This window comes from Sminthopsis crassicaudata, chromosome 5 (assembly GCF_048593235.1).
Source record: "Sminthopsis crassicaudata isolate SCR6 chromosome 5, ASM4859323v1, whole genome shotgun sequence".
NCBI lineage: Eukaryota > Metazoa > Chordata > Mammalia > Dasyuromorphia > Dasyuridae > Sminthopsis > Sminthopsis crassicaudata.
Genome location: NC_133621.1, coordinates 194,779,238 through 194,800,452, shown reverse-complemented (window position 1 = coordinate 194,800,452; position 21,215 = coordinate 194,779,238). Strand labels below are relative to the sequence as shown.

The following is a 21,215-nucleotide window of genomic DNA, read 5'->3' as shown; positions in this document are numbered from 1 at the left end:
TTATTGATGTGGGTTCTGCCTTCTGGGACCAAAAGAAACACATTCAAAAGCTTCTCTGCTTTACAGCCCTTTATACACTGAAAGGTACTTCTCCTTTTCTCCCTATCTTCTCTTTTCCAGGCTTAATATTTCTAAAATGGCCTGAACAGAGCTTTCCTTGATGTTCTAAAGTGAAAAACTATGGATCACCTTGGTAGCTTCTCTTAATTGCAGTTAGCATTTACATAATGTTTTAAGAATTGCGAAGCACTTTACAAATACATTCAATCCTTACCACAACCTTAGGGCTTAGGTACCATTAGCCTTCCTATTTTCCACACGCATGCTGCTCCCAAGAATCTGTGAATGCTACCTTTTAGTAATGTCAGCAGAGATACTCTAAAGCTTATGGGGGCCTTTTTCTCATATGCAGAATTTAAAAAGGCATTGGGAAATTTTAAGAATTGTAGAGGGTTTTGGACATTTGGGAGTCACCACAATAGGTGACTATGGCTAATGCCATAGGAATAAACGATGCTACTATAGTGTCTTGCATAGTATAAGAACTCAGCAAATGTTTGTTGATTAAAAATATTGATCTATGATTTTATCAATGTACGTTCATAGGATCATAAACTTGAAGTGGAAGGTACCTTCTATAGATAATTGAATTAACTCTATTGTTGAACAGGTGAGGAAAATGAGGCATCGAGAAGTTAAATAATTTGCCCAGGTTCACCCAGCTGGTGAGTGTCCCAGGTAAGCTGGAATTACATTCCATTCTCTGTGCTGCTTTTATCTCCCAAGTTCCCCAAGGGTAGAGACTGATTTTTTTCTCTTTAAGTTCCCACTGCCTAGCACTATTTAATAAATGCTTGTTGATTTATTGATTGATTATTCCACTGACATAGATTGCAAAACTGCCACAGCATAATAGAAGGTTTCCCTGGGGTGCTGTGACCAAGAAAACTTTATCACCTGGTAGCCATCCCTATGGTGGTTAGCATCTGAATTTATCAATGAATTTATCAAGGCTGATGACAGGTGCACCAGCCTGTTCTCAAACCCTTTGAAGTTTGGTAGGGTCTTCCAGAAATAGTGTTATTCTGCTTTAGCTTTACTTATGCACCATAATGAGTTTTCAGGATAGAATTTTAATTAGGGATTAAAATGGACATACTTTGTGGGAAGTCCTCCTTTTTGTCACAACTAATAATATGAGAATACTGTAATGGTTTTCTTGCAGTTTTCCACTTCATTGATTAGCGAGTGAATGATCTGGGTCGATAGAGATTCCAGGATGCATCTCAGTGATTCTGAGGGAGTGTTTTAGTTGAGTGATAATATTGAGCAGATCTCAGGGAATAGAAAAGTATGTATTTCTTTAAAATTTCCAGGTAGGGCAAAAGCCACTCCTTCAGTTTTAAAATTCGCTTCACAATTTCCTGGTGTCAAGTAGGTAGTTTATGAATCCTGTCTTCATTGTGATAACTCAGACTAAGCTGGATAATAAACAAAAGTAGGATAAATATTGCTACAGGACATCTCAAGCGGCACAAATCACTGGGAAAATATCTTTTGGGCTTTTAATTTTTCCTCTGCCTCCTAATCCCTGTGACTGCAGCCAGTAGAGTGATATCAATCCATCCTCAGCATCCCTGATCTTTTGCCTGAGCTTTTCTGTACTACATCTGGTTTGCTGAGTGGGACATGTCCTACAGATCACTTCTGAAAAGTCAGTTGTACAGATGACATTTTCATCCCTGCCTCAGGGATTGGTCCGGAATCTGTTGAGGTTTATGGATTTGTGAAGCTCAAGGCATAAATATTCCATTTATTCATATGCAGAAGATACCTGGCCACTAGGGTAGGAAGGGGAATGCACGGGAGCCGAGGAATGATGACTATTGAGATGCCATCTATCCTGTTACAGAAGCTTTCCCTGTTTCTTGCCTTTACTCAGGCTGTGACTTCATGCCTGCAGAAGCAACGGCATAGAATGGAAAGAGGGTCCAAGAATCTGGGTTCAAATATTTGTTCTACCACTTAACTATTATTCTTCCTCTCTGGGGTGGAGATGGATAAGATGATTTTTACCTCTCCCTACCTTGTATTTAACTGCATATAAATATATAAATAGATATACACACATATGTGCATATATATATGTATATATACACACATATACATTTATACAAACATATACACACATTTGAATATATACACTTCTGTACATAACACATTTATATAAATACATATATACACATTTATATGAATATCTGTCTATTCATAAACATTTATTTATTTATTTATTCTATGCATACTTACACGTGTACTCATTGCATCCTCTGTTTGGTTGTAAGCTCCAGTAAACAGAGATCATTTCATTCTTTTTATTTATGCATGGTCCTGGAACAAATGCATATTGATGACTGCTGATCAGAACATCACTGATCAATTGATCTCTCCCCTCCTTCCTAACACCTGCCCTAGCCTAGCTGATTTAATCATAGGTTGCAAGGGACAGGTAAGACAGACCCATAGAACACCCAGCTGTGATTCAAAGGAAGTCACTGGATTTTGAGGCAAAAGATCAGGATTCAAATTCTTATCCTGATGTTTACCATCTATGTGGTCTTGAATGAATCACTTAAGAGTTTAGTGTTTATTATCTATAAAATGATATAATTAGCTTTTCATAATATCAATTTCATTCCGATTCTTCTTTTATCTCATCTGCCTCCTTAATGTGTAACACAGGGCAGTCTGAAGTAAACATTTTATGAATTTTAGCTTACTTGACTTTCCTAAAAAATTTCCTGATATTTGGTGTCCACTAGTGTCCATTTTATACCCTCACCTTCCATCCCCTTCTTTCTTCCTCTTAAGGCAATGGTACAGGAGACTTGAGTCTTTGTTGATAGGCAATGTGATTTTGGATAAATCTCTATGTGCCTCAGTTTCCCTATCTTTCAAACCATGGCTCCACTTCTCAGGGCGAGTGTTGGGAGCAGCACTGCAGTACCGCAGTGAGACTGCTTTATAAATAGAAAGATACTTAACACCGACCCTGAAATTAAGCACACAGGATAGCTCTAGGCAACAGTTTTAAAAATGAGCATTGATTTCTGGGAATCTGTACAATGCATATTAAGCAGATTGGATGTAATTCCTGGGATGCTGTCCCCCCTCTTTAGCACAGATTGGCAGTCTGGGCTCTTGCAGTGTCCCCTTGCTGTATCTTCCCTTTTGAGAACGTCTGTACCTGAAGAGCTACTAGCCAATCAGATGGAATATGCAAAAGAATGTCCCTGGGTAGCTAATTATGCCCCAGGAAGTAAAGTCAATAATTCTATTAAGCAGTGCCCCACCAGGTTGATGTCTTTCTCTCTTTTTAAATCCCACCTCAGTACTTGCTTCTTCTGCAAAGCCTTTTATAGATAGTGGCTTGCAATTCATATATACACTGCCATATATGTCTAACATAAGGCAGCTAGGTGGTACGGTGGGTAGAATGCCAGGCTTGGAGTCAAGAAAACTCATTTTTCTGAATTCAGGAACGATTTCATTTTTGTCTCTGTATCCCCTGTGCCTACCACAGTGCCCAATACATAGTAGGTGCATAATAAAGGCTTGTTGATTGATTAGAATTCTCAGCAGTAATTAAGCTGTACCAGTTTTCATCAGGACAAGTTAAAAGATAATTAAAAGCTATACATTTATCAACTTGTAGCCCTGGCCATGTGCTCCATACACCCCCACTAAATTAGTTTTCAAACCTCCTTTATCTGTAGCCTGTTTAAGATGGAACAAGTTAGCCATGAATAAATATTTGTTGATTAATTTAAATTATTTTGGCTGATAATTAATTTTGGGTTGGCTAAGGACCAAAACTCTTGTGTAATAAAAAATAGGTAGACCTGATTCAGACTGGATTAGACTCCATGTTGAAACAACTGAGACATTGATAGATTATTCAAAGTTAAGAAAAAGAGGTTTACTTAAAATTGTAGCATAGGAATGGCATTTAATACAGATAATGAAGCTCTTAGTTTGAGTAGGTGTGGCCCTGTTGCCTCAGTATAGAAAGCATCTGGTGAATAAGGTAGAGTATTATAACTTATAGGATTTAAGGACCCTCCATTGAAGGACCTCTGACTCCAGGTAGGTAGCCATTTTAAGGTCATCAGAGGACCAGGAAGTCATATATGGTCTGAGGCCACCAGGAAGCTGCTTAAGTGGGCCCATTTTGAGCCAGAATCCCCCAAAGCATTCAGTTTCTAGGAGCAGAATTGCTACTGTTCAAGGAAAAAAGAAACTCTAGCCTTACCTTTGTAGAAAATGCTCCTAGTACATACTGCTTCAATATTCAATTTATTTTTGTAGAATTTTACTTTGAAGGGACCCCAGGAGTTATTTAGGCCAATATCTACCTGAATCCTCTTTGAAAAAATCCTGATTTGTGGCTACCTGACCTCTACTTGAAAACTTCTAGTGATATTTTCAAATTGTGGTGATAGAGAAGACTTTTGAAAATCTCTTGGATAGCAAGGAAATCAAATCGGTCAATATTTCAATGACTTTTTAGAGACTGAATGTAAATCCACATATGCTAGATTCACTTTTTTTTTCTTTTTCTTATGTTTTTTTTTCTCTCGTGGTTTTCCCCTTTTATTCTGATTTTTCTCTCCTAACATGACTCATAAAAATGCATTAAAATTAATACACATGTATATGCACAAAAAGAAAGCAATAAAAAAAGAGGAAAAAAAAAAGAAATTAATTTGGATAGAGCACCAGTCCTAAAGTCAGGAGGACCTGAGTTCAAATGTAACTTCAGACAATTTAACTCCTATTAGCTGTGTAAGTCTGAGCAAGTCACTTTAACCCCAATTGCTTTGCATAAAAATTCAATTCAGGCTATTCATTGGAAAATCAGATATTGAAGCTGAAGCTTAAATATTTTGATTATATAATGAGAATATGGTATTTATTGGAAAAGACTTTAACCTTGGGAAAGATTGAAGGCAAAAGGAAAAGGGGACAGCAGAGTATAATAAGATAAAAAGATAGGGTCATGGAAGCAATGAACATGAACTTAGTATTGGAGAGATTAAGTAGATTATAGAAGGGACTGGTTTATCATGGTCCATGGGATTACAAAGAGTTGGACACAACTGAATGATAGAATAACAACAAAAGTAATGCTGCCCTTTCTCTTAGAGACACCTTTATTTATCAGGAAGCTAATCTTTCCTCATACTGACCTGAAATCTTCCTTCCTGTAATTTTCAGCCATTTGTCCTAGTTCTATGGGACCAAGCAGAGCAAATCTAATTTTTCTTTATGACAGTCCTCCAGATATTTGAAGATGACAATAATGTTCTGCTGAATCTTGTCTCTTCAAAGGTAAACATCTCCTGTTTCTTTACCTGATGCTCCTATGATAAAGAACTTTACAAGCATACAGCTTGCCCTCTCTGTGTTCAATAGACTGTGAGTGCCAACAGGATAGGGAATATATTTCTCCTCCATGGTGCCCTAGAGTTCTGTAGTGCAGCTGGTGCCCAGTTCATAGTGCTTACTAACACTCACACAGCTTCCCTCATTTTGCAGGCAAGCACAGAGTGAGGTGATTTATAAGGTGGAGAATGGTGAAAGGAATCCTCTGGATTGCCAGAAAATATAGAGTTAAAGGAGCTCTGTTTTACTCGTGTTGGATTTAGCATTTCAGTTAGTTAATCTCCACATGGGTAATGGAGCTATTTCATCTAACCCTGTGACTTAATATATACTATGAGCCATGAGGAAGTGAAATCTGAGATTGCCAGAGAGGCTCCCGCTGGCTCCATGCGGATAATGGAGAGCTGATCTTGTCTCCCTAGCAGACTTGTGGCTCTTTTAGAACCTCTCTCTTCTGCTTTTACACACACACACGCACACACACACACACACACACACACACACACAGGAATTTGTATATGTATTTGTGTAGGATTTACAGGGTTAGTCATTCCCCTCAGCCAAATCCTCCTCTGCTATGTCCTTATGGTTTGAAGGTGACCTTGGGACTTTTGAAATCTGTGTTATAAGAGCACAAAGTAGGCAGGTCCAATACTAGGTAAATCTTCTATAGGGGGAAGGCCTCCAGTACAGGTTTCTTTGGTTGACTGTCCTTGTTTTGTTTTGTTTTTTGTTTTTGAAATGTTTTTTATCAATAATATTTTATTCTTCCAAACACATGTAAAGATAATACATTCATTTTGGTAAAAATTAGTGTTCCAAATTTTTCTCCCTCTTTCCCTCACCTTCCCCCAAGACAGTAAGCAAGCTATCCTTTTAAACATATTTCCATATTTGTTATTTTGTACAAGAAAAATCATACTAAAAAGAAAAAAACACCAGAAATAAACAAACAAATGAAAAAGTGAAAATATTATAGTTCAATCTACATTTACTTTCTTTAGATGGCATTTTCTATTCTAAGTCTATTAGAGTTGTCTTAAATCATCTTATTGTTGATAAAAGCCGAGACTATCACAGTTGATCATCACATAATCTTGTGGTTATTGTGTATAGTGTTCTCTTGGTTCTGCTTGCTACATTCAGAATCAATTGATATAGGTCTTTCCAGTTTTTCTGAAGTCAGCCCACTCATCATTTTTTACAGAACACTAATACTCCATTACATTAATATACCGTAACTTATTCAGTCATTCCCTAACTGAAGGGCATCCACTCAATTCCAGTTCTTTGCCACTACAAAAAGAGGTGCTATGAACATTTTTCCATATGGGGCTCTTTTTCCTTTTTTAATTTTTGGAATATAAACTCAATAGAGATAATGCTGGATCAAAGGGTATGCACATTTTTATAACCCTTTGGGCAGAGTTCTAGATTGTTCTCTAGAAATAGCTCAGAAAAAGAATATCTATTTGCAGAACTTATTTGGATCTGTTCACAACTCCATCAACAATGCATTAGTGTTCTAGCTTTTCCACCTCCCCTCCAATAATTATCATTATATTTTCTTGTCATCTTAACCAATATGAGAAGTATGAGGTGGTACTCACTAGAAATGGCTTTAGTTTCTTCATCTGAAAATTATCTGTTCAAATCCTTAGATTATTTATTAATTGAGGAATGACTTGTATTCTTATAAATTTCAGTCAGGTCTCTACATATTTTAGAAATGAAGCCTTTATCAGAAATATTGGCTGCAAAATCCCCCCCCCCCCAACTTTCTTCTTTGCTTCTAATCTTGGCTGCATTGACTTTGTTTGTGCAAAAGCTTTTTAATTTAATGTAATCAAAATTATCCATTTTGCATTGAATAATGTTTACTAATTCATCTTTGGCCATAAAGTCCTCTCTTATCCATATATCTGACAGATAAACTATTCCTTGCTCTGCTAATTTGCTTATAATATGTCTAAATCATGAACCCATTTTGATCATATCTTGGTATAGAGTGGTAGATGTTGATCAATGTCTAGTTTTTGCCATACTATTTTCCATTTTTCCTAGCAATATTTATCAAATAGTGAGATCTTATCTCAGAAGCTGGAGTATTTGGGTTTATTAAACACTGGATTATTATAGTCATTGACTATTGTGTTTTGTACCTTATTCCACTGATCTATTACTCTATTTTTTTAGCCTTAACTATATCTTTTGACCAAGGGTTAGCATAGGTCATTGGGAAAGGCTCATCCCCAGAAGATAGACTCATCCCCAGGTGATGAGTTGTTTTTTTATAGCAGTTTGCAAGGGCTTTCTACTAAGGTATGAAGAAGTTGTAATTTGCAGGAGTAGCATGTGTAACAAATGAAAAAAACAAAAAAGGAAAACATGGAACCATTAGCGATAGAACTAGACCCATAATTTCACTGATGTACTCATGTAATTTCATGTAACTTCAGATGAAGAAAGGCAGTAACTTCTAAGCAAATTTTAGTCTTGAGTGGTACTTGGGGCACCAAGAGATTGTGTCAGGGTCACTGAGGCGCTGTGTGTGTGTATGTGAAAAGTGAGTCTTAGACACAGATATTCTTAGGTCCAAGGCTGAATCGCTAGCCACTATAACATACTGTCTTTCATTGACCAGTTAAAATTTTTAGTAATAACTTCCTATAAATATACAAAGTATTCTTTTTTTTGTGGGGAGAACAGAGAACATTTCTTTTGAAGTTTTGAAATAAATTCAGCCATGTAGTTAGTAGTCAAGGATGAAAGATCATTTTGGTTGAGCAAATTAAAGAAAATTAGATTTCCCATGTCTTGAACATGAAAGTGCTTGATAAATATTTGTTGTATGCTGTATTGTATTGAATTAATTATCAATTTTTGGAAAATGGATGAGTAAGCAAAAGAAAAAAGGATATTTATTTGCAGAAGTTTTTGGCTTGAAAGTGATCTGTCCAAAGGAGTAGTCTTGCTCTTTGGGAAACCTCTGTGGTCCTTTCAGCCACCTTGGCATTGGTCCTGGAGGTCAAACTGAGGGTCAGGGAGCTTAGGTTAAACCAGAGGAAAAAGGCTTAGTGAGCAATAGGAGAATTTGGCCTGGTCAGTAGTAAAGTTTTCTTATTTTCAGGGCAATGAGATGGGAGTCTTTTTGTCAGAAGGCTTTTCTTAATTAAAAAAATAAACAAAAAGTTTCCAAATATCTGGCTGTTCCCTAGAGGAGATAAGGTGAATTGACTGTTTCAAGTGTGTGAGTTGTCTTTCTGATAATATTGTACACTTTCTGAGGATAGGGACGATGTCTTAAGCATATTTTGTGTCAGTTCAATTGTGTGCAGAGTATAAGGAATTTGACTTGGCCCTTGACTTCAGGGAGCTTCAAGTTTAATAGATATAAAAGAGACACATACAGAAATTTTAATAATAATTCTATATTTCTATAGTGCTTCTTTCACAACACCCTGTGAGCTAATAGCAAAAGAATTATTACTTTCATTTTGTAAATTTGATAACTGAAACTCAGAGGAGTTAAGTGACTTATTTGCTCAAGGTATACAGTTTCTGTCATATTTGGGATCTAATAACTTTTCCCTCTTTACCGTGGTACATCAATACAATATTAGGTGATGAGATTATCGGAAGGAGGTTCATAACAAAGTGACATGGAATGCTCAAAGCCTGGCCTGGATGGTCAGTAAATAATTTGAATTGGATGGAATGGTTTGGCCCAGGGTCAGGCAATCTCACTGCTGAGCAGCATCCACTTGAGTCCTGCACCACAGAAGCTCTTTTTTCTCTCCTCTTCATTCCTACTTTTCTCCTTCTTAATCATTCTTTCTTTTGTTCTTCCTCCATTGGACCTTATGCTAAGTAGGGTTTCAGTAAATATTTTTTAGTTGAGTCCCAGAAGTATAGGAGTTATGTGAGTTGGGGCATGTCATTTTCTCTCTCCTAAAGTATTAGTCTTCTCATTGATAAATTGGGGATAATAATAATAATGCATCTACTACTTATTTCATAGGGTCATTGTAAAGAAAGTGCATTGTAAACCTTGAAGTGCTCTAGAGATATGAGCTATTATAAGTGTTCCATATAATCAATCTTAGAACTAGAAAGGGATCTTCAATATAATCTTTTCTTCGTCTGTGAAAGGAGGGAGTTTAATTAAACAATCTCTAAGACTTCCTTCAACTTTTATATCCTATAATCTTGTCTAAGACTTTGTTTTTACAAAGAGGGAAATTGATGCCCAGAGAAATGAAATAAATTTCCCTAAATATCACAGTGGAGCAGAATCAGAACTAAAATGCATATCTGCTGCAATCTCTTAAGATCACAGCACCTTCCCAATTGAGTATGGTAACTTTTAGATTAGCTATCTCTTTTGCTTATGTGATAGGGCTTCCAGTAAGTCCCTAGTCCCACTGAGGGCTCTTGGCTGATATCTCAAGTGTTATCCTGTCTAAGAAAAGATATTGGGATGTCTGCTGTGCCTGGGGAGATTCCAGGATGTTATTCTGAATGCTGAGCACTTAGGAAGTAATCTTTCAGGGCAGGGGCACCAGCTGAGCTCCGGTCACTTACATACATCCATGCTCTTATTCTATGGGACTCTCAGATTCAAATGCTGTAATTGAGAGGAAACCCTGAGAATAGAGGCAGATAGGACTTCTGAGCTGAAGCCCCTGGGGGATTGACTCCAGTCGGGACTTTGTAGCCAGGGTTCTGACAGATGATGGTGGGAGATATCCGGTGCCCCACTCCAGCTGGGATCTGATCGCTCTCTCTCTGATGTGGTTTCTCTCAGGAGGCTGTGGGAATGAAAGTTATTCAGTAACTTTTGAACAAAAGGAAGATGTGATTTGAGCAATGCTGGCCTTAGGATGCCCCAGATTCCTTGGGAGAGGTTAGCTCCTAGAATAGAATGTCAGAGCTGGAAGAGACTTTAGAGATCATCTCTTCCAATCCCCTCATTTTATAGAGGAGGAAGCTGACCTGCAGAGGTGAAATGATTCTCACATGCTGGCATTAGTCAGGAACTGTGAGAAGCTGGAAATAGGCTCTTGAATTAGGAGAAGGGGAGATTGTTTATAGCAACCCTAGTGTCAGCATCAAGTCTCATCCTGGAATCATAGATAACTCAGCCTGGAAGGCACCTCCTAAAGTCATCCAGTCCATTCCCCTGTTTTCAGGTAGGGAAATGTGATACTAACCCATAGTCATGGGGATTATCGTTTTTCTTACAGTTGCTTCAGTCAACTCATTCTCATATTTAATTGTCCTTTGCATGAGGAAATTGCAGTTGGTCTTGAGCTAAAAGCTTCCTGCTATGATTTAACAGCAAATTTCTCTTGCTCTATCTCGGGTTGGACCTGAAATTAACTATCATCCTTTATAAAGATAAGAAATGGTGTGTATAAAATTAGCTTTCTATTTGAATAGATTTGTAGTAATTAATGTACATTCTTTGGACCTTTGTACAGGCAGGGAGCAGGACTTGAGTCAAATGAAATACCAGTTTAGTTTTTAGAATATTTTAAAATTTCAGTTTTGTCATAATTTAAAAACAGAAAGAAACATATAGATTAAATTCTGAATTAAACTGGCTCATAAAGTTTGCTCTCTCACCCCCTCCTGAGACCATTTTTGGTTTGGTTTGCATTCATTTACAATAATTGCAGCATTTGGTTTCAGTTGGAATGGACCTCAGAAGTCATTTATTCCAACTCATACAGTTTGTTTCAAATTTTGTTTTGTCTCTTGGCTTAGGGATGGATGGGTTTTACTTACTGTGTGATCCTGAGTAAGTTGCTTTACCCTTCTGAGATTCAATTTTCTCATTTGTAAGATTGGAATAATAATATTTGCACTGCTTACCTCAAGGGACTGTTTTGAGGCTCAAATGAGATACTGTGTTTTGAAACCTTTCATTGCTATGTAAGGAAAGCTATAGCTATTAGATTCTCCCCAGTTTGCAAAAAAGAAACCTCTAGGCAGTATCAAAAGAACTAATGGGTGCAGGATAATTCAGAGGCAGCATGCAGAGCTCAGAAATTGAAATCTAGAGTCTTGATACCTACAATAGAGCTCTATCTAATAGATGAATATGACTTCACAGGACCAAATTGTGTGGCAAGATTTGTCTTGATTTTCTCCCCATTAACTACATAACTTGCGTTGGTATCCCTTAAGCACATTTCCATCTTTGAGAGCTAATCCAGCGATTATCCATGCAGCTGGATAAATCTTGTTGGCCAGATGTGGTCTTCTACAGATGTCAGAAAAACCTTATAAATTACCATTGCTATAATTTCACACCTATAAAAAGTGTATATTACCTTAGGAAGTAATTCCATGTGTTTTAAAGCCCCTGTGAGCTATGTATGTTGTGGTTTAATATCCAATATAAAGTAAAGTTTGAAGCAAAACCAATTAACAAATTCATTCATTGTATCCTCTTTATATTTCTACTCTTCTTTCTAATTATTTGTTTCAATTAAAAAACAACAACTTTTGCTTTCCCTGCAGTGTGGTAAGGTGGAAAGAGCCTTGATTTAGAGACTGAGGACTGTCCTGCTCTGTTACTTAACTACCTACATGATCTTGGGGAGGGCACTTAAACTTTTCTCATCAGTTTCCTCATCTGTAAAATGAATAAGTTGAACTAGATGGTTTTTATAATTCTGTTCAGTTTTTACAGTGATAAAACATTTAAATTTTCTAAATTTGCCTGAATTTCATACATTTCATAGCAATGATCTCCTGGTCCTGCTCATTTCACTCAGCATCAGTTCATGTAAGTCTCTCCAGGCCTCTCTGAAATCAACCTGCTTATCATTTCTTATAGAACAATAATATTCCATTACATTCATATATAATAACTTATTCAGCCATTCTCCAATTGGTAGGCATCCACTCAGTTTCCAGTTTCTGGCCACTACAAAAAGGGCTGCCACATTCTTGCACGTACAGGTCCCTTTCACTTCTTTAGGATCTCTCTGGGATATAATATAGCTTTTTATTTTCAAAATACATGCAAGGATAGTTTTCAACATTCACCCTTGCAAAACCTTGTATTCTGAATTTTTCTCCCTCCCTTTCCCCTCTCCCTCCCCCAAACAGCAAGTAATCCAATATATGGTAAATATGTTCATATCTTCTATACATATTTATCATGTTGCACAAGAAAAATCAGATTAAAAAAAGGAAAAAAATGAGAAAGGAAAAGAAGCAAGAAAGCAAAAACAAAAAGGTGAAAATTCTATGTTGTGATCCACGTTCAGTGCCCACAGCTCTTTCTCTGGATGTAGAGGACTCTCTCCATCACAAGTCTATTGGAATTGGCCTGAATCACCTCATTGTTTGAAAGAGCCAAGTTTATCACAGGTGATCATCAGGTAAGCTTGTTATTTCAGTGTACAATGTCCTCTTGGTTCTACTCATTTCACTCAGCATCAGTTCATGTAAGTCTCACCAGGCCTTTCTGAAACCATCTTGCTGATAATGTTCTGTTACATACATATAACATACCTTATTCAGCCATTCCCCAACTGATGAGCATCCATTCAGTGTCTAGTTCCTTGCCACCAGAAAAAGGGCTGCTACAAACATTTTTGCACATATGGGTCCTTTCCCTTTTTTATGATTTCTTTGTGATACAGACCCAGTAGAGACACTGCTGGATCAAAGGATAGGCACAGTTTGCATTAAACATTTCTTTTTCTTCCTCCCAATCTCCTACTGTAAAAGGAAAAAAACCAAAAAAAAACTTGCAACATATGCATAGTCAAATAAAATAAATTCCTATGTTGGCCATGTCCAAAAAGGAATGTCTCGTTCTGCATATTTTCTTCACCTCCAACATCATTTTTTTTTTTGTCAGGAAGTGAATATTTCCCCATCACTGGACCTCTTGAATCATGGTTGACCATGGTTCTTAAGTTAAAGCATAGATTCTTAAGTTAATAGATAATTATTCTTCACAGTAAAACCAAAAACAGAATTTTGGCTAATAACTTGATAATTCATTTGATATTCCATATTTAATAAAATTTGGAAGTAGCAGTATATTACTGACAAGATAGTTACCCTGCTAGAAGACAGAATTAGAATTTTAAAAGATCTTGACCAGGTTAAAAAAACTGTACAAGAGAGAGGTGTTTGTCTGCAAGAGATCCTGACTTGACTCCTGTGCTACCATCTTGGATTTGCCTGTTGCATCCTGGTATTTTGACCAAAGCATCCATCTGCTCCATCATCAGATAGATATTCAGTATCATTCCTGCCTGTGCTTTGTCAGGTAGTTAATCTCCCTCAGAGGGGAATTTCAGTGTCCTTTTTTACTTTTGATTGATGAGCTTGGATTTCTTAGAAAGAGGCCTCTTCTTACCTGATAGACTTACCTAACCACATTATGAGTAACCAGATTCTGTCTGAATATCAGGACTCATCTGTCAGCCTCCTCTCTGTGGTTCGTTCTTAATACCTTCTGGTTTTACCTGCTTGCACCCTTGTTGATTCCAGTCAAACTTGGCTCCCTTAATCCTTCTTCAACTCTGTTACACATATAGAAACACGATATGTATACACATACATGCATATGTATATATAATATGTATGCAAATCTATATATGTATGTATTAATATATGAATATATGTGTGTATATATACCTAACTAAAGTACTCCTTGAAAGTAGGGATTTAGATATCTGATTTTGTGTTTGTATCTTTACAACTGTGTTTGGCACATAGTAGGCTCTTAATAAATACATAACAAGCATTTTTCCATTGGTATTTTCCAGGATTCCAGAAAATACTCCTTAAAATCCAAATTGAAGAGAGGTTTTCCCAGACTTTTTCTTCTCTCTTGGTGACATTGCACTAATTATGTGAAGAGGTGGAATACTATAGAGTCTTCTAAATATGATCCATGATCTCCCAATAGAGATTGGTCTAACAACTCATAAGAACAAAACAAATGGATAAAAAGTATATATTGCTTAGATTATGACATGTATTTGGATGGTTATCCCAGTGGAATAATCTGTCAGTACTTACATGTTGGAAAGACATTGCAGATTGGCAATGGGCTAGGTCCAAGAATTGACTAGGAGGAGGAGAGCTTGCTGGGCTCGACAGGGAAATGTACAGCATTTTCATTGATTCCTAGAATGAGTCCTGCCACAAAAATCTACTTTTTTTTCACCATCAGTTATTTTCTTGGTAAAACTATTTAGCATGAACTATGGGACTTCACCATATTGAAAGATTTAGTATTTCAGGGTACCCTGGAATGATGGACATAAGTAGGCAATATCCTTTTTTATCTCAAAGTAATATAAAAGATATCATCATGTAGACTGGGGAGAAAAAGATGTTTGGGCTGGTCCTGTAGTGAGTGTGAGCAATAGCAACAAAAGATAACTGCAACTTTGTAAATTAGGTAAATTCTTTAGAGAAGAACATATATAAGAGTTACAAAGGATGAGAAGGAATAGATAGTCCTCAATCTGCACTGAAGTACCCTTATTAATGAGATCACAGATGTTTGGGTCTGCCATTAAAGCAGATTTCTTTATCTTTTCATCCCCCCCATCACCCCTTTAGCTGTCTGGTGAAGCTAATGGATGTCTTCTCAGAATAAAGTTTCAAAATGGATAAAGTATATAGAATTAAAAATGAAAACAATTTTTCAGGATGTTTCAACTGTTTGTGCATCTTTACCAGCTTTAAACTGCACTCAGACTTTTGGAATGCTCTATATTGAAATAATTATCCAAATATTATAAATAAAAAATTCTGGACCCTAAGGTAAGAATTCCTGCAATAAAGAAGGAAGAATTTTCTGATAACGAGAGCCCAAAGTGAAGTAACCTGCCTTGCAACACAGTGTCTCCCCATTTTCCATATACCTCCCCCCCACTCAAGGATGTAAGCAGAGGCTATGATTATCTGTCAGGAGTATGGTTGAGCATTCCTGTACTGGATGAGAGGTTGAGCTAGTTGACACATAAGGTCCTTTTAAACTCTAAGATTCTGTAATTCTGTGTTTCTCACTATTGTTACCTGCTGCGGGACACTGGCTTTTTCTTCTTTGTTAGCTGTAATGGATTTGACAAGCTGCTTTGGATGCCTCGTGCTCTCCTGAGCAGGATGCCCAAATTGCAGCCAGAATCTAAGCTGATTGAAAGGTGATGCCATCTTCTTGGAGCCTGTTATAAACATCGTGGGTCATAAAAGGATTTTTTGAAGTTGGTTCAGGCCAGAATACGTGATAAGCTGGAAATTATGCTTATTTGGGCCAAGGGTAGAGAGGATTGTAGAATGCCGAGGGAGCCAACAGTCCTTTCTCTTTCTTCATTCCCATTTTCTCTACTTCCTAGAGAAGAGATGAGTCACTAACCTTCCCCCTCCCCATGAAAGGTGGGGTGTAAGCTAGAAGATTAGGGAAACTAATTATCCAATTAATTCACACATCAGACAGACTTTCTCCTTGGGAGATGTGGTACTGACTGGAAGAGGAAGCTGTTAATTTGCTAATACTAGCTACTGACAGAGGATAGGCCAGCTGGGGGTGGGAGATCAGAAAGCTGTTAACAACCCCCCCTTATCTCTCTTTTATTGTTCTATATTTCTTTGTCCTTCTCTGTCTTCTCATGCTCTGTTTATTTTTCCTTTTAGGGGTACAAGGGGGGTTGGAGTACTGTTCTTTCTGTTCTCTCTCCCTATTCTCTCATGCTTTGCCTTTTTATTTCCTTATTTTTCTAGGATGATGCTCTTGCCTTAGTCACACTGCATTATTTCCTCAAGCTCAGTTCTTAACCCTTCATTTCTAGTAGGTTTGGTTTAGATTTCAGGTCTTATTAATCAATCAACCAGTTAAATTATAAAGATTTATTGATATCTAACCATCATTGTGTTAGGGACTGAGAGGAACACTGTACAAATTTAAGACATTGCCCCAGCTGTGACAAGTTCTACATCTGATGGAGTCAGTGTTTCTGGGACCTCAGAATCATGAGGTTTCATGCAGAAGTCTGGGGATGGATTCATTAATGTTCACTCCAAGTTTTATCACCTTTACCCCTAGCAAAATTGGATTTGCTTTCAGTGTTTATAGCCCTGTCCATGGAGATAAGACAGAGTTGATCACATTCTCTCCTCCTGTCTACACTTCATTCCCTCATTTCTGTATTGGAACCTAGAGCTCTAGGAAATAGTATTATACATACACTGCCAATATTAGGAAGAAAGACCCTCAAATGGTGCAGTTCTGCTTATGTGGTACTGATTAAAGTTGCGATTAAAATTCAGAGAATATGAATGGGAAGGTTTCAAAGAAGATGAGACTTGAGTCAGGCCTTGAAAGACAGGTAGAGCTTAACTATTGAGGGAATAGAGCTGAATGTCACTGGAAATCACAACAAATAAGAATTACATACCTACTTCTTAGGATCCAGAGCTATGTTATATGGTGGACACATTTTTAGGTTTTTTTCATCGTTCATGTTCGAATATCATCCATCTTCTTTAGCAGGATATTTCTTGCAACAAGGATTAAATAAAGAGAAAAAACAAGATGTTGAACAAACTAAATCATATCATCTGTATCTGGCAATATAGACTATACTCATCTATTGCCTTCAACCTTTGCAAAGAGATATATATGTGTGTCTGTGTGTCTGTGTATGTGCGTGTGTGTGTGTACATACACATACACACACATACATATTTCTTTCAGTTATTTTCAGGGGCCAGGGTTGAATCATTATCATCTTGAAAACAGCAGTCAGTTTCTTTTTTGTTCTTTCTGCTGTAATTATTGTGCATATTATTTTCATGTTTCTTATTTCATTCTGCTTCAATTCATATAACTCTTTTCAAGCTTCTCTGAATTCTTTGTATTCCTCCTTTCTCACAGTACATTATATTTATGTACCCTAGTTTGTTTAGTATTCCTCAAGAAAAGCAGATCCTTATCCATTAAGACAGAAGTCATAGATAGGGACAGACAGATAGAAAAGATGGAGAGATCTCTATCTACAAAAGTTGGGGAGATAATCAGATATCATGTTTGACAAATTGCCAAGTGAGTAGTATGAGGGTTTACAAATGTAGATATGATTTGATTAACAAGAGTACGGGCATAAATTTGCTTTCTGTAGTAGAAAGAGGCTTGGATTTTGGAATCAGAAGACTTGGGTTAAAATTCTTTTATTTTTTTTCTCTGAGGCCCTTCACAAACTACTTTACCTCACTGGGCCTCAGTTTCCCCATCTATAAAAAGGGAGTTCGTTTATATGACCTTTGTACTGCTGGGTTTTAGTCTGTTACTTGACTTAATCTTAGCTTTACTACTATGTGACCTTAGGAAATAATTTACTTCACTTAGCTTCAGTTTCCTGAAATCTAAAGTAATCATTAAGGTTCCTTCTATCCCAAATTCTGTGATGCAGGTGCTATATATTTAGGTAGTTTTTAACCTAGAAAAGCTTTATAGAGAATAAAGTGAGATTCAGTGTGAGTGATGGAATGGGAGAACTTTATCTGGAATTAAAATCAAAGTACCACTTGTTAGTGGAATTCTGGGTTCAAAAATAGTCTCTGGAAGGGATGGGGTACAACTGGAGATGGGGAGGGAGGGAAGATTAGGTATGAGACCCTTAGAGGTCCTTCCAGCCCCAGTATTCTTTGCTTATGCTCCAGGAAAAAAATAGAATGCACTTTTTAATCCAGCCAGTCAATATACTTCTTTTCATTGTGGACAGCTGGTACAGTTTGGACTTGGACATTCATCAAGGAGAGAGATCCCACGGCTTCCTAATTAGAGCACCTACTACTTCTTTTCCAGGTGCTGATGTTGCTTAAATGTAGCAATTAGGACTGCAGTTGCTGGAAGCCCTCAGGCATGCTTGAACCTTCCTTAGTGGAGATTTTTGTTGGTTCCCAGATTTTGGAACAGAGTACATTCTCACCAGAATCATAGGTTTAGAGCAGGAAGAAACATCAGAGACCATTCTAGTGCAACACCTTCATTTTACAGATGAGCAAACAGGCCCCAAAAGAGAGAAAATAATTTGCCCAAGGTCACATAAAAGAGTAAGTAGCAGAGCTGTGATTGAGACCTAGATTATCAATATCCAGTGCTCCATTCTTAGTGGACTTTAAATAGTATAGTTCCATCCCTGTCCCATTATTTTGTTGTTAAGAAAAATAGGGCAAAAGGAACTTACACATCCATGACAGATACTAAGCCTCCAAATCACACTCTGAGTTGGAAGGAAATTTAGAGAATATCTAGTCCAACTTGAAGGAGAATTCTCTCCTAAGTGGGCCTGGTTGGAAGACTTCTGGGGATAGTGATGGGGAACCTACTACCTCATTCTTCTTGGCAGAAAATACAGAGCAAAATAACAATAGAACAATTCCCATCTGTCCTAAGTAGTGATTCATGCCCCTTTTTGATCCTCCTTTTTTTCATCAGTATAGCTTAAACAAAACCCTACCAGATTTTAAAAAAATATTTAGGTTTTGTTGCCATCTTTAGCTCATTCTGACTTTTAGCCCTTATAACCCTGAAGTATAACACTTCATCCTTGTGTTATCTTCTTTTTAAAAAATCTAAGCTAGTTGATTAATTCTCTGTGTTATTACATTTGTCTTTTTGGGTAACTTCCTCCCACCTTCTGTATTGGAATTGTTTTTCTTTATATTAGAATTGCAGTATTGAAAGTCTTTCCCTCCCTCCTTCCCTCCCTTCCTTCCTCCCTTCCTCCCTTCCTCCCTTCCTCCCTTCCTCCTTCCCTCCCTCCTTTCCTCTCTTCCCTCTTAGATTATGCTTGTTTTTCTTCTTTTTTAATCACAGATTCTAAAAGAAAGTAGCATCCCTCCTGACATCACTATTTTCAAATTATTTCCTTCTTGATGACATCTAGTATAGAATTTTTTTTTGTTCAATCTTTCGTCTTTTCAAGGATGAAATTGTCATTAAGTCGATCCAAGAAATGATACTCTTTTCATGGCAGAGACAGAGAACTCAAGAAAATGGCTAGATAATTAAAGTCTCCTGGCACTATTCCATTTTGAGATGCAATCTGGCATGGTGGATAGTGTACTAGATAAGAGTTAAGAAGATCTGAGTTTGAATCTAGCCTTTAAACATTTAACAGCTTTGCAACCCTGGACAATCTCTGTGAGCCTTATTTTCTCATCTGTAAAGTGGAAATAGTATTGGTACTTGCCTCATAAAATTATTTTATAGGTCAAATGATTATGCATTTTTCAAATCTCAAAGCACTATAAATTATATATATACATATATATGTATTTGTGCATAATTTTACAAGCATGCATATGTACATTCTACATTCATGACTGGGCTAGCTTTGTAACTTCATCCCAAGATAGCAGAAAATAAGGGATATCCAGAAGACTCTGTGAGTGTACAGCAAGCACTACATACTCAGTCTAGTTCCAGGAAGCACAGGAGATGTAGTCCTTTTGGCATATGATTCTGGGATCTCTATAAATATCTGTTTAATATCTGCCATAGATAGTTGTCCCCTTTGATTGGGCCCTTTAATCCCTCCAGGTTCCTGAAGCTAGGAATCTCTAATGATTATGCATTTCCTTTAGCATGGGCCTCTAGAGTTTCTGGTATCCTTTGAATCTCACAGTAAATCTGAAGAACGGGAAGAATTTCTCAGTGATCTGTATTGAGTTGTAGTGTTTATGTTTCAGCTATGGCCAAATGACTGCTGGCTATGCTCAGATTTCCCACCTAAAAGAGAAGGGAGACATTTAAAACTTTTCCACTCTGCAGTTTATTGGGGAGAATCAAGTGTTCCTTAATGAAATAAAGAATGGCTTTACTGTGGTAAGCTAGTGGGTCTCCAGAGGAGCTTTGAATCCATGTCATAATAATAGGTCATATTGTCTTTCTTGTTGTTCCTTACACACATTCCAGTGCTCCCCATGCATAGAATCCCCTTCTTAACCTCTGCCTCTTTTTTCCCGAAATTTTCAGCCTATTTTATTTTATTTTTCCAAATACATGTGAAGATAGTTTTCAACATCCACCCTTGCAAAAACTTGTGTTCTAAAATGTTCCCTCTCCCCTACCCTCCCCCCTCTCCAAGACACCAAGCAATTCGATATAGTTAACTTCTACCTCTTAAGAATCCCTGCTCTCCTTTTAAGACCTAGATCAAGTTTCACCCTTGGATGTAATCTTTCCTCATCTTCTAGATGCTACAGCTTTCCCTGATAATTCACACTTTATATGTGTTTTGTGCATTTTGTCTCCCTTGTTAGATTGTAAGTTCCTTGAGGGCAAGTATGGTTTTGCTTTTGTATTTGTATTCCTTGTGCCTAACAGTGTCTAATAAATTAGTTGCTTGAAGAAATTGGGAATGCTTAATGTGATGAAGAAAAAACTTAGAGGACATGAGAGCAGCATTCAAGTACTTGAAGGGATTCATATGGTTGATGACCTAGACTGGTGGTCCTCAAACTTTTTAAATAGGGAGCCAGTTCACTTCCCTCAGACTGTTGGAGGGCCAGACTATAGTCAAAACAAAAGCTCACACTCTGTCTCCGCCCCTCAGCCCATTTGCCATAACCCAGCAGGCCACATAAACATCCTCAAGCCCACGGGCTGTAGTTTGAGAACCCCTGACCTAGACTATCTCCTTGGCTTCAGTTAGGCAGCTAGGCGATACCTAGATAGAGTGCTGGTTTTGGAGGCAGGAATTCCTCAGTTCAAATCTGGCTTT

The 21,215-nt window shown here is 37.3% G+C and overlaps 1 protein-coding gene across 4 annotated transcripts in view; it reads left to right on the top strand.

Moving 5' to 3' along the window:
- The window catches only part of TSPAN9 (tetraspanin 9), a 243,067-nt gene that overhangs the window by 90,721 nt on the left and 131,131 nt on the right, over positions 1-21,215 (top strand). For 3 of the 4 annotated variants that reach the window (XM_074269262.1, XM_074269263.1, XM_074269259.1), the window contains exon 5: positions 671-738. The exons of the other annotated variant lie outside the window; for it this stretch is intronic. The gene's annotated coding sequence lies outside the window, so the exon portion shown is untranslated. The remainder of the gene's footprint in view (positions 1-670; positions 739-21,215) is intronic. 4 annotated transcript variants of the gene reach the window in all.